Source organism: Hyla sarda, chromosome 1, assembly GCF_029499605.1.
Source record: "Hyla sarda isolate aHylSar1 chromosome 1, aHylSar1.hap1, whole genome shotgun sequence".
Lineage (NCBI taxonomy): Eukaryota > Metazoa > Chordata > Amphibia > Anura > Hylidae > Hyla > Hyla sarda.
The window spans coordinates 572580185-572592547 of NC_079189.1; the positions used below are offsets into that span (position 1 = coordinate 572580185).

A 12363-nucleotide genomic window follows, 5' to 3' on the forward strand; every position below is an offset into this window, starting at 1 on the left:
TATTAAGCTCTTTGTACTGTTTAAATGTTATCGCTGACCCATCAGATTTGTATTTTTTGAAGGCTACTTTTTTGTTGTTTATTGCTCTTTTAACCTCATTTGTCAGCCATGTAGGATTTAGTTTTAATCGTTTATATTTGTTCCCCTTTGGTATATATTTAGATGTATAGTTATTTAGAGTTGATTTAAAGATGTCCCATTTACCTTCTGTATCAGTATTTGAAAACACCTCCCCCCAGTCTATGTACAGTAGCGCAGCCCTCAGCCCAGGGAAATTTGCCTTTTTAAAGTTATATGTTTTTGCCTTCCCCGCCTGTCTTTGTTTTCTACATTTTAAGTCAAAAGTAACTATATTGTGGTCGCTATTACCAAGGTTTTCCCGCACAGTTACATTACCAACCAGCTCTGTGTTGTTGGAAATGATCAGATCCAACAAGGCATCACTTCTTGTTGGGTCCTCCACAAACTGGCCCATAAAATTATCCTGCAATAAATTTAGGAATTGTCGCCCCTTTGTAGTTTTAGCCAACCCCGGACCCCAATCTATATCTGGATAGTTAAAATCTCCCATTATTACCACTGTACCTGCCCGGGCGGCCCTCTCTATTTGTTTATGAAGCCGAACTTCTATCTCTTCAGTGATATTAGGGGGTCTGTAGATTACCCCAAATATTATTTTTTCAGTATTTCCCTCCTTTTGTAATTCTACCCACAGTGATTCCACCTCCTCAAAATCATCACACACTATGGCATCGTTCACACTGACTTTCATACCACTTCTTACATACAGACAGACTCCACCACCTTTTCTGTTCATTCTATCCTTGCGAAACAATGTAAACCCCTGCAGATTGACAGCCCAGTCATGCGAGGAGTCCAGCCATGTCTCAGTGACCCCAACTATATCAATATGTTCCTCCAGTATCAAGGCCTCAAGCTCCCCCATTTTATTTGCTAGGCTTCTGGCATTTGTGAACATACACTTTACATTTCCATCCTTTATGTTATTGGGGTTAATGGGATTCAAGGGTGTAAGTTTTATTTTCCTATGAAGCCTATTCCTATTAACTATTCTAACCCCTACCTCCGCTCCACCCCCAGGTACATTTATAATTCCCACCTCTCTATCTACACTATCTTCCCCCTCTTTGCTGTAGGTTCCCTCCCCCCAAGTCCCTAGTTTAAACACTCCTCCATCCTTCTAGCCATCTTCTCCCCAAGCAAAGCTGCACCCTCCCCATTGAGGTGCAGCCCGTCCCTACGGTAGAGCCGGTATCCGACAGTGAAGTCGGCCCAGTTCTCCATGAACCCAAACCCCTCCTTCCTACACCAGCTTCTGAGCCACTTGTTTACCTCCCTGATCTCCCGCTGCCTCTCTGGTGTGGCTCGTGGTACAGGTAATATTTCAGAAAATACTACCTTGGAGGTCCTTGCCTTAAGCTTGCGGCCTAAGACCCTGAAATCATTTTTAAGGACACTCCACCTACCTCTTACTTTGTCATTGGTGCCAATATGTACCATGACTGCTGGGTCCTCTCCAGCCCCGCCCAACAACCTGTCAACCCGATCCGCGATGTGCCGAACTCGTGCACCAGGCAGACAACACACTGTTCGGCGATCCCGGTCTTTGTGACAGATTGCCCTGTCTGTCCCCCTAATAATTGAGTCCCCCACCACTAGTACCTGTCTGGCCTGCCCTGTACTCCTCCCTCCCTCCTTACTGGAGCAGACACCCCCCTGGCGGTCAGAGGCGGTATCCTGCTGCAGTTCTCCTAGCTCTGTAATGGCATCCCCCTCATCTGCCAAGCGGGCAAACTTGTTGGGGTGTGCCAGTTCAGGACTAGCCTCCCTGACACTTTTTCCCCTACCCCTCTTTCTAACTGTAACCCAGCTAACTGCCTGACTGTCCTGCAACTCCGTCCCACTGTCCTCCCCCACCTCTATTCCCGAGAGTGCCTGCTCAGTGAGCACGAGACTCCTCTCCATGTTGTTAATGCTTCTCATTGTTGCCAGTCGCCCCTCTAGATGCAGGATCTGGGCTTCCAAACGGACAACTAGCACACATCTCGCACAACAATATGCACCCTCAAACTGTTGTTCAAGGATTGCATACATTGAACAGGATGTACATTGGACTGCATTTTCCAACATGGAGGCCATCTAGTTATGGGGATTTCACAAATGTATAGGAAAAAACAGACAGTCAAAATTACACTTAAAATTTTTTGTACACCTTGTGGGTTCAGAAATTAACACTCACAGCGATCTCAACCTCCTGCTTTCAAACTCCTGTTTTTGTAACTCCTCTTTCACGCCCCCTCTTACACAGCAACACTCAGAAGAGCAAGCTCTCAATAAGAGTCCCAAGCTAAGATTTATACACCTGTGCCCAATCTACTCTTCCTCCCCCTAGAGGTGGAACAGAGAAAAAAAAAAATGAAAAAGGGTGTTTAAACTCTAACAGTTATCCCACTATGTGCAAAAGAGAAAAACTTACCCAAAATATGAATGTGGGCTATAGGCAGTCACACCCACTCCACAGATTCACTCCGCACAACAGATAATCACTGTTTTTGTAACTCCTCTTTCACGCCCCCTCTTACACAGCAACACTCAGAAGAGCAAGTAGTTATATTCTTGTATATAGGAGCAGTATTATACTAGTTATATTCTTGTACATAGGAGCAGTATTATAGTAGTTATATTCTTATACATAGGAGCAGTATTATAGTAGTTATATTCTTGTATATAGGAGACAGTATTATAGTAGTTATATTCTTGTATATAGGATCAGTATTATAGTAGTTATATTCTTGTACATAGGAGGCAGTATTATAGTTATATTCTTGTACATAGGAGACAGTATTATAGTAGATATATTCTTGTACATAGGAGGCAGTATTATAGTAGTTATAGACACAAAAAAGAAAGTTTGATGGCACTCACCTATTAAAACGCATACTTTATTTCTTCATGTTAAAAGATGCTGGCTCATGGCTCGACAGGAACAAAAACCGCACCAGCCGTAGCTGCATGGAACAGTGGCGACAAGCTTGTCTCGCAGTAACCTGCTTCCTTCGGCCGGAGGAAGCGGGTTACCGCAAAACAAGCTTGTTCCCATTATTCCGTGCTTCTACGGCTGCTGCGGGTTTTGTTCCTGTCAAGCCACGAGCCAGCATCTTTTAACATGAAGAAATAAAGTATATGTTTTAATAGGTGAGTGCAATCAAACTTTCTTTTTTGTGTCTATTTTAAGAAAGCTATTTTTCTAATTGATGTGCACCCCTATTGCTTTTTCCAGGCTCTCTCCCACTCACTAGGTAATATTTACCGTTATTTGGGCTGTTTTATACCTATCTGGTGGTGCCACTCCACTATTCCTTATCATATACATTATAGTAGTTATATTCTTGTACATAGGAGGCAGTATTATAGTAGTTATATTCTTGTATATAGGAGGCAGTATTATAGTAGTTATATTCTTGTATATAGGAGCAGTATTATAGTAGTTATATTATTGTACATAGGAGCAGTATTATAGTAGTTATATTCTTGTACATAGGAGGCAGTATTATAGTAGTTATATTCTTGTACATAGGAGCATTATTATAGTAGTTATATTCTTGTATATAGGAGGCAGTATTATAGTAGTTATAGTATTATAGTAGTTATATTCTTGTATATATTCTTGTATATAGGAGGCAGTATTATAGTAGTTATATTCTTGTACATAGGAGGCAGTATTATAGTAGTTATATTCTTGTATATAGGAGCAGTATTATAGTAGTTATATTCTTGTATATAGGAGGCAGTATTATAGTAGTTATATTCTTGTACATAGAGGAGGCAGTATTATAGTAGTTATATTCTTGTACATAGAGGAGGCAGTATTATAGTAGTTATATTCTTGTATATAGGGGCAGTATTATAGTAGTTATATTCTTGTATATAGGAGCAGTATTATAGTAGTTATATTTATGTATATAGGAGCAGTATTATAGTAGTTATATTCTTGTATATAGGAGGCAGTATTATAGTAGTTATATTCTTGTATATAGGAGGCAGTATTATAGTTAAAATTATTTTTACCTGTAATTTTGCTTTCTTCGAGACAGAAGGCAGCACAGAAGGGAATTCCCGGCCTCTTTTATTCCCCCTAGGACCGCCCACCTATATACAAAAGACAAAAGAACAACCAATCCGCATCCAGACATCCCTATATATGACGCACACCTCCAAATGCAATTGTGTAAATGACTAGACTCTTTTCTTGATGCAAATATTATTTATTGGGAGGGTAGTATGTGCTGCCTTCTGTCTCGAAGAAAGCAAAATTACAGGCAAAAATAATTTTAACTTTCTTCCACGACATCCGGCAGCACAGAAGGGATATCGCTAGCTATCAAACAGGGGAGGGTTGAATATTATATGCTGCCGACAAAACCCCAGTGCTAAAGGCTGGACTCTCTGACTCCGTGTCTAGCCTGTAGTGCTTGATAAACGTGGACGGAGTAGACCACGAGGCCGCATAACAGATGTCACTCACAGGGACTTCCGCTCTCTCTGCCCAAGAGGCAGCTGTTGCCCGAGTGGAATGGGCTTTAAGTGGAAAAGAAGGTTCTCTACCTTCTTGTTTATATGCTTCAGAAATGGACGATTTGATCCACCTTGCGAGAGTGTCCTTTGCTGCTTTAAACCCCTTTCTAGGGCCTGCAAACTGAAGGAATAAATTCTCATCCCTCCTGAAGGCACTCACTCTTTCCAGATAACAAAGAAGAATAGACTTGACATCCAGAGAACAAAGATGCTGATCTTCTCCAGATGGGGGATGGAATACAGGTAGGAATATTTCCCTGTTGATATTACTTTCAGAGGGTACCTTAGGTGCAAATGAAGGGACTGTTCTTAATAAGACTCCATCTTGAGTGAACCTAATATAAGGAGAGCGGGAGGAGAGAGCCTGTAATTCACCAAGTCTCTTTGCAGACGTGATTGCTACCAGAAATAGAGCTTTTAGAGAGAGCCATTTTATGTCCACTTCTTTAGCTGGTTCAAAAGGAGGACCGGTCAGTTTTCGTAACACCAGGGAGAGATCCCATGGAGCAATAGGAGGCTTTACTCTAGGCCTTAGATTCTTCAATGCTTTAAAAAATCTTGTTATCAATGGTTGTAACATAAATTTTCCATCTGTAAAGGAATTGATTGCAGTCAAATGTACCCGCAGCGTATTGGGTTTTAACCCTCTAGCAAACCCCTCCTGTAAAAACTGAAGAATGACAGGTACTGTAATTTCAGGGTCTCCTCTATCCTTCTTCCAATATAAGAATTTTCGCCACAATTTGGAGTATAAAGCATTAGTGGACTCCTTGCGAGCAGACAATAAAGTCTGGATGACTTCATCTGAGAGACCTACATTACGAAATCTGGATCTTTCAAATTCCAGACAGTTAAATGGATTCTGTCCAGGTGTTGATGACAGAACCCTCTCTGTATCAAGAGGTCCTTGTGAAGTGGCAGCTTCCAATAATCCCCCTTGGACAAACGAAGCAACAACGGGAACCAGGCCCTGCGCGGCCAGAATGGAGCTAGAAGGATTACTGATGGTTTCTCTTGAATAATCTTTTTCAGAATTCTTGACAGTAGAGGGACTGGAGGGAAAAGATACGCACAAAGATTCTCCCAGTTGAGTGTCAGAGCATCTAGATGATCCGGCTGATCTTGTTTGTATAGGGAGCAAAATTTCTTCAGCTTCTTGTTCTGGCGAGTTGCCATTAAGTCCCATTCCGGGCATCCCCATCTCCTGATGATCTGGGAAAAATACTTGGGATTGAGCTCCCATTCGTTGGGATCCAGGGTTACTCGACTGAGCAGATCTGCATGAACATTTAGAGTCCCTTTTATGTGGACGGCAGTAAGGGCTGTGAAATGGTTTTCCGCCCAACGAAATAACATCTTGCATTCTCTCTGGAGCAATTGTGCTCTCGTTCCTCCCTGCTTCTGAAGATAGAAAACTGATACAGAATTGTCCGATTGGACTAAGACTGCTCTGTTCTTGAGCCAAGGAGTAAAATGAATCAAAGCTAGTCTGATGGCCCTTAGTTCCCGCAAGTTGGAAGAGAATTGTCTCTCTTCTTGAGACCACGGTTTCTGGACCCACTGAGAGCCCAGATGAGCTCCCCAGCCCTGTTTTGATGCATCCGTAGTTACCACTTCCATTGTTACTTGTTTGAAACTGTTGCCTCTTGAAAGATTCTCTGGGACCAACCACCATTTGAGAGCCTGACGGGTTCTTACTGACAAGGAAAGATGGCTTGATAACGAGTTGATCTTGCGATTCCAGACTGTCAAAATCTCGGACTGCAATTCCCTGATGTGACTCCTGGCCCAGGGAACCGCTTCGATAGCTGTCGTTAGCAGGCCCAAAACTCTCATGGCTGTTCTGATAGATGTCACTGGAACAGAAATTAGATACCGTATCTGCGACATTATCTTCTGTTGCTTCTCTAGAGGTAGAAACACTTTCATACACATAGAGTCTATGGTCAGACCCAGAAACATCCTCTTCCTTCTTGGAATAAGATCCGACTTTGCCTGATTCAAAATGAAGCCGACTGACGACAGAAGATGCAAGGTGATGTTGAGATGGAAAAGCAGGAGATCTTGAGACTGAGCTATCAAGAGCCAATCGTCCAGGTATGGTATAATCTGGACTCCTTTCAGACGAAGCGAAGCTACCAGGGTTATTACTACTTTCGTAAATACCCTCGGTGCGGGGGACAACCCGAAAGGCATGGCACGGAATTGAAAGTGATGAATTCTTCCTTCTTTCTTGACAGCTACCCTCAGGAAAGCTCTTGAGGAGACATGTATAGGTATGTGAAGATAAGCATCGCTTAAGTCGAGGGACACCATCCAATCTTGTTCTTGAACAATACCTGTGGCAGATCTTATATTGTCCATGCGAAACGTTTCTTTCTTTAAGAACATGTTTACGTATCTTAAATCTATGATCAGCCTCCAGCTGCCTCCAGGTTTCGGCACAGGGAACACCCTTGAATAAACTCCACTTCCTTGTTGGAGAATTGGAACTGGCTCTAGCGCCTTCTTGTTTAGAAAATCTTCTAGAAGAGAAAAAATGACTGGATCTTCTGTGTTTAGACAAAACTTTTCTACTGGATGACTGAGGAAATTTAGTTTGTAACCATCCGCTATAATACTTAGGACCCACTTGTCTGAGGTTACAGCTTCCCAGGCGGGAAAGAATCTTGTTAATCTTGCTCCTACCGACGTGTCGCAATAATGGTCAAAACTCTGATTTAAGTTGCTTGGAATGGGAAGACTTTCCTTTATTCTCATGCTGTCGTCTATTAAATCTTCTTTCTTGAAAGGGTTTTCTTTTGAAACCTGACTTTCTAAATCGATAGGGACGAAAAGGCTTCTTTTTAAAAGAATATGGAAATGCTAGTTTTTCTCCCTTCTTTGCAGGACCCAGAATTTTCTCTAACTGGGAGCCGATCAGGTGACCTGGTTCAAAGGGTAAACCGCATAAATTATTCTTGGATGAAGTCTCTCCAGACCATGGTTTTACATAAATCGCCCTTCTTACAGAATTTAAGACCGCCATATTTTTGGCACAGATTCTGGTGACATCAACGGGAAAGTCGCACACAAACTCTGCTGCTGTCTTTAAAGTGGCTACTTCATCTAGTAACTCTTCTCTTGAGACACCTTGTTCAATATTTCTGCTTAATTGACTAAGCCACAGCCTAAGAGCTCTTGCTACAGGAACTGAAGACAAGGCCGCTTTCGCCAATGCTGCAGTATTGGAGTATGCTCTTTTAGTTAGGACATCAGCTTTCCGATCCATGGCGTCCTTTAAGATAGAAGAGTCATCAGAAGGCAATAGAGTCTTCTTGGATAAATCCGCCACAGCAGGATCCAATTTAGATGGTTCACCCCAACTCTCTGATTCCGCTGGGTCAAGCTTATATACTGCGCGGAATCTAGATCCTAGTTCCAGCCTGTGATCTGGCTTCTTCCACTCCCTTTCCATTATGGACCTCAGCACTTCATGCCCAGAAAACATAATGGACTTCTTTTTAGGAAAATAATATAATTCTTCTTTCTCTTGCACATCTGATCTGATCTTAGATGTTTCCATGCTGCTTTTTACTGCTTTAATCAGCTTATCTGCCAGTTCTTTCTTAAATAAGAAATAATCTTCAGAAATAATGTCATCTGATTCCACCTCTGAATCCTCCGAAAGAGAGGAGGAGTCAGAGGAAGAAGGAGATGGCGATTTAAACAACTTTTCCTTGATGTCTAGTTTCTTCTTCTTAGAGGAATGCCCAGATGAGGCACCAAACTGTTCCTTAAACCAATTAAAGAAACCTCTCATATCATGTAGGAGTTCAGAAGATCCTTGAGGAGCTGTACATTTATCACATACTGTGGAAGTAGCCCCAGCTGGAAGTGGTTGTAGACAGCTAACACATAAGGCAGGCATAGCAGTCCCATCATGCTGCTCCAAATGATTTAAACAGATCTCACAGAAATCCCCACTTTGGATATCAGGAATAGGCTGGTCACAAGATTTACAGAGTCTGTGTTTAGCCTTAGACTTTCTCTTCTTAGAAGAAGTAGAACTAGACATCTGTAAAAACATAAGGAGACACCATAAGCCAAAGCTAAAAAATGCCTCTGCAGAGAAACAATACACGACTGGACTTCTCAGAAGGAATACAGCATCAGGATACCTTAGAGAAACAGAGAGTCCGGCTGCCTGCACCAGAAGGGCAGAGCACGCCAGACTGAGCGGCTTTAAATACACACAAAGCGCGCGCTCCGTCCGGAGACCCGGAAGTACTACCACTTCCGGTGACGTCAGACGCCCGGACTCCAACCTCGCGTGAATACGCGCGCACGCCACCAGCAACATGGCCGCGAACCGGAAACTCCAATAATCAAAAGGTAAATACCTTACTGCTGCAAGTCTCTGCTGTATAAGCATCTGATATGGCGGACATCACTCCCGGAAGCTACTGTAATAAGCCCGTACTGACAACTGGCAATACAGTATTAACACCCAAAGGGTCCACTGATTTAGTCCAGGAACCCACATGGACCATCAGGGGTAGCGTTAGGAAAGTCAGGGTTACCCACATTGACACTCAGCAAAAAAGCTGGAACACTAACGCTATACCTAAATAAAAAGAAAAAAAAAAAAACAAAAACATTAAAACGGTGGGCAAATTATACTTACAGTCCTTCTAGGAAGAAAAGAGGACAGAAAAAAACACAATTGCATTTGGAGGTGTGCATCATATATAGGGATGTCTGGATGCGGATTGGTTGTTCTTTTGTCTTTTGTATATAGGTGGGCGGTCCTAGGGGGAATAAAAGAGGCCGGGAATTCCCTTCTGTGCTGCCGGATGTCGTGGAAGAAAGTAGTTATATTCTTGTATATATTCTTGTATATAGGAGGCAGTATTATAGTAGTTATATTCTTGTACATAGGAGGCAGTATTATAGTAGTTATATTCTTGTATATAGGAGCAGTATTATAGTAGTTATATTCTTGTATATAGGAGGCAGTATTATAGTAGTTATATTCTTGTACATAGAGGAGGCAGTATTATAGTAGTTATATTCTTGTACATAGAGGAGGCAGTATTATAGTAGTTATATTCTTGTACATAGAGGAGGCAGTATTATAGTAGTTATATTCTTGTACATAGAGGAGGCAGTATTATAGTAGTTATATTCTTGTATATAGGGGCAGTATTATAGTAGTTATATTCTTGCATATAGGAGCAGTATTATAGTAGTTATATTCTTGTATATAGGAGCAGTATTATAGTAGTTATATTCTTGTATATAGGAGCAGCATTATAGTAGTTATATTCTTGTACATAGGAGCAGTATTATAGTAGTTATATTCTTGTATATAGGAGCAGTATTATAGTAGTTATATTCTTGTACATAGGAGCAGTATTATAGTAGTTATATTCTTGTACATAGGAGCAGTATTATAGTAGTTATATTCTTGTATATAGGAGACAGTATTATAGTAGTTATATTCTTGTATATAGGAGGCAGTATTATAGTAGTTATATTTTTGTACATAGGAGGCAGTATTATAGTAGTTATATTCTTGTACATAGAGGAGGCAGTATTATAGTAGTTATATTCTTGTACATAGGAGCAGTATTATAGTAGTTATATTCTTGTACATAGGAGCAGTATTATAGTAGTTATATTCTTGTACATAGGAGGCAGTATTATAGTAGTTATATTCTTGTACATAGAGGAGGCAGTATTATAGCAGTTATATTCTTGTATGTACAAGGCAGTATTATAGTAGTTATATTCTTGTACATAGGAGCAGTATTATAGCAGTTATATTCTTGTATATACGAGGCAGTATTATAGTAGTTATATAACCTAACATTCTAATTATTTTTACATAAATATGTAGTAAATGTGAATGCACAATACTATGTAATATATCTTCTCACATTCCTACGTCCACCCAAAATCTATTGAATGTGTACGAGAGGTCGGGTGGACTGCAAAAATTTCAAAAAGGCATAGAACCTTTTACAAATTTGTAAATTTGGATACTTTTTAACAAAGATCGATCACTGCAAAAACAACCCTGATTGTTTCCAACTCCCCGTCACGATGAGTCTTCTACCACAAACCTTCAGCACAGTCTGTCTATAGGTTTTACATTTCTCTTCGATATAGCTCTCAGAATGTCACCGCCCGTGAAAGAAAAGACAAATCTGTTCTGTAGTCAGACTGACAGCGCAGCCTGGAAACGTTTGTCAACTTAACGACGACCGGTGATGTTGATGTAGCACAGTTAAGAGGTATGGTTACACAGGCCTACTGATGTGGACTCGCTCGTGGCCAAGATTTAAGCTCACCTCATGCTCGCTGTCAAACGGTAAAAACCTAATAACTTTTGATCACAGGCAGATTTGAAAGAGTAGTTACAGAATGAAAGGCTCTTTTAACCCCGTGCCAATCCACTAAGCCGGACCTGTAACCTGCAGCTCTGAAACCTCACGAAGGCTCCGCCAGCATTCTGAAGTGGTTGGTGAGTGAAGGGCAGCTCTGTCCATCTCCTCTTTATAGAAGACAACAAGTGAGGTGATGAGGGGGCCCGGTGGTGGAGTGCGCATGGCCACTGAGATGGATGGAGGTCCCTATTAACCTATGATTAAATGCTGGACATCATCCCCGGTGGGACCAAAAGATTCTCATGCTGGTGATCTAACATTGCAGGGCGTGGTGACAGAGTCCTTAATGTTGGCTTCGTAATTCTCTTCAGGAATGTCCAATATTACAGAAGCCTAAATTTTTGCAAAATATAAAAGTAATCCTAATCACCGTAATTACAGTATTACTCTAGTGTTCTCCAACCAAAAATATCACTGTTACACTAAAACTTAACATTTCTTTTTTTCTACAAAAAATAAATGATAAGTTTTAGTGTAACAGAGATATTTTTTCCAAAATCTAAATATAATTTCTTACTAAAAGGGTGAAAAATAATACTCTTCGCATACTTTGCTTTTCACGACTACTTTTTTTTTTTTTCTAACTTCAGCAATTCCAGGAAATCCCTGCTGGTTCATGGTCTAGATCAGTGTTTTCCAACCAGGGTGCCTCCAGCTGCTGCAAAACTACAACCCCAACCATGCCCGGACAGCCTTCGGAGGCACCCTGGTTGGGAAAAAATTATCTATACACAACATCGGCAAGCCTACTAGGAGTCTTCTTTCAGAAAAGTACCCTACTTGCTCATGATGTGCATGCTGGGAGTTGTAGTTTTGGAACAGCTGGAGGCACCTTGGTTGGGAAACACACCGGTACCAGAATGCATCTCATAACATCTCAGTGTTTTAGTGTGGTGATCATTTTCATTTCGCAAGTGACTGAATTCTGAATGCAGCTCTGGAGGTGATGGAATTATGAGCCGGCACATGGGATGTGGTTTTGTCAACACCATCCACAGGTAGCAAAACATTTCTGCATGGAATGACCAGCATGTTGTGGAAACGTTGCAGGTTTTCCCTGATGATTTTATTCCTTCTTCATTCAAACAGTAGATTTTATTGAAGAATTGCTGTAGCTCTGTGGCAAGATCGATGGTGAAAAAGTTCTGCCAAGTTTCAACAAACCTCAAAGTTCAGAGCTGGACTGTCCATAGGGCACACCGAGCATTTTCCCAATAGACCGGCACGTCTGCCTGCCTTAAACTTCCTGGAACTGCGTCCAGCGGTCGCCTCTTTAAGAGCTGCAGCCGGCAGTCGCTGATTTAAGAGCTGCGGCCAGTAGTTGACACTAAGAGCT

The 12363-nt window shown here is 41.4% G+C and overlaps 1 protein-coding gene across 3 annotated transcripts in view; it reads right to left on the bottom strand.

Moving 5' to 3' along the window:
* DYM (dymeclin) overlaps nt 1-12363 on the bottom strand; it is a 382495-nt gene that overhangs the window by 4709 nt on the left and 365423 nt on the right. The window lies entirely within an intron of this gene.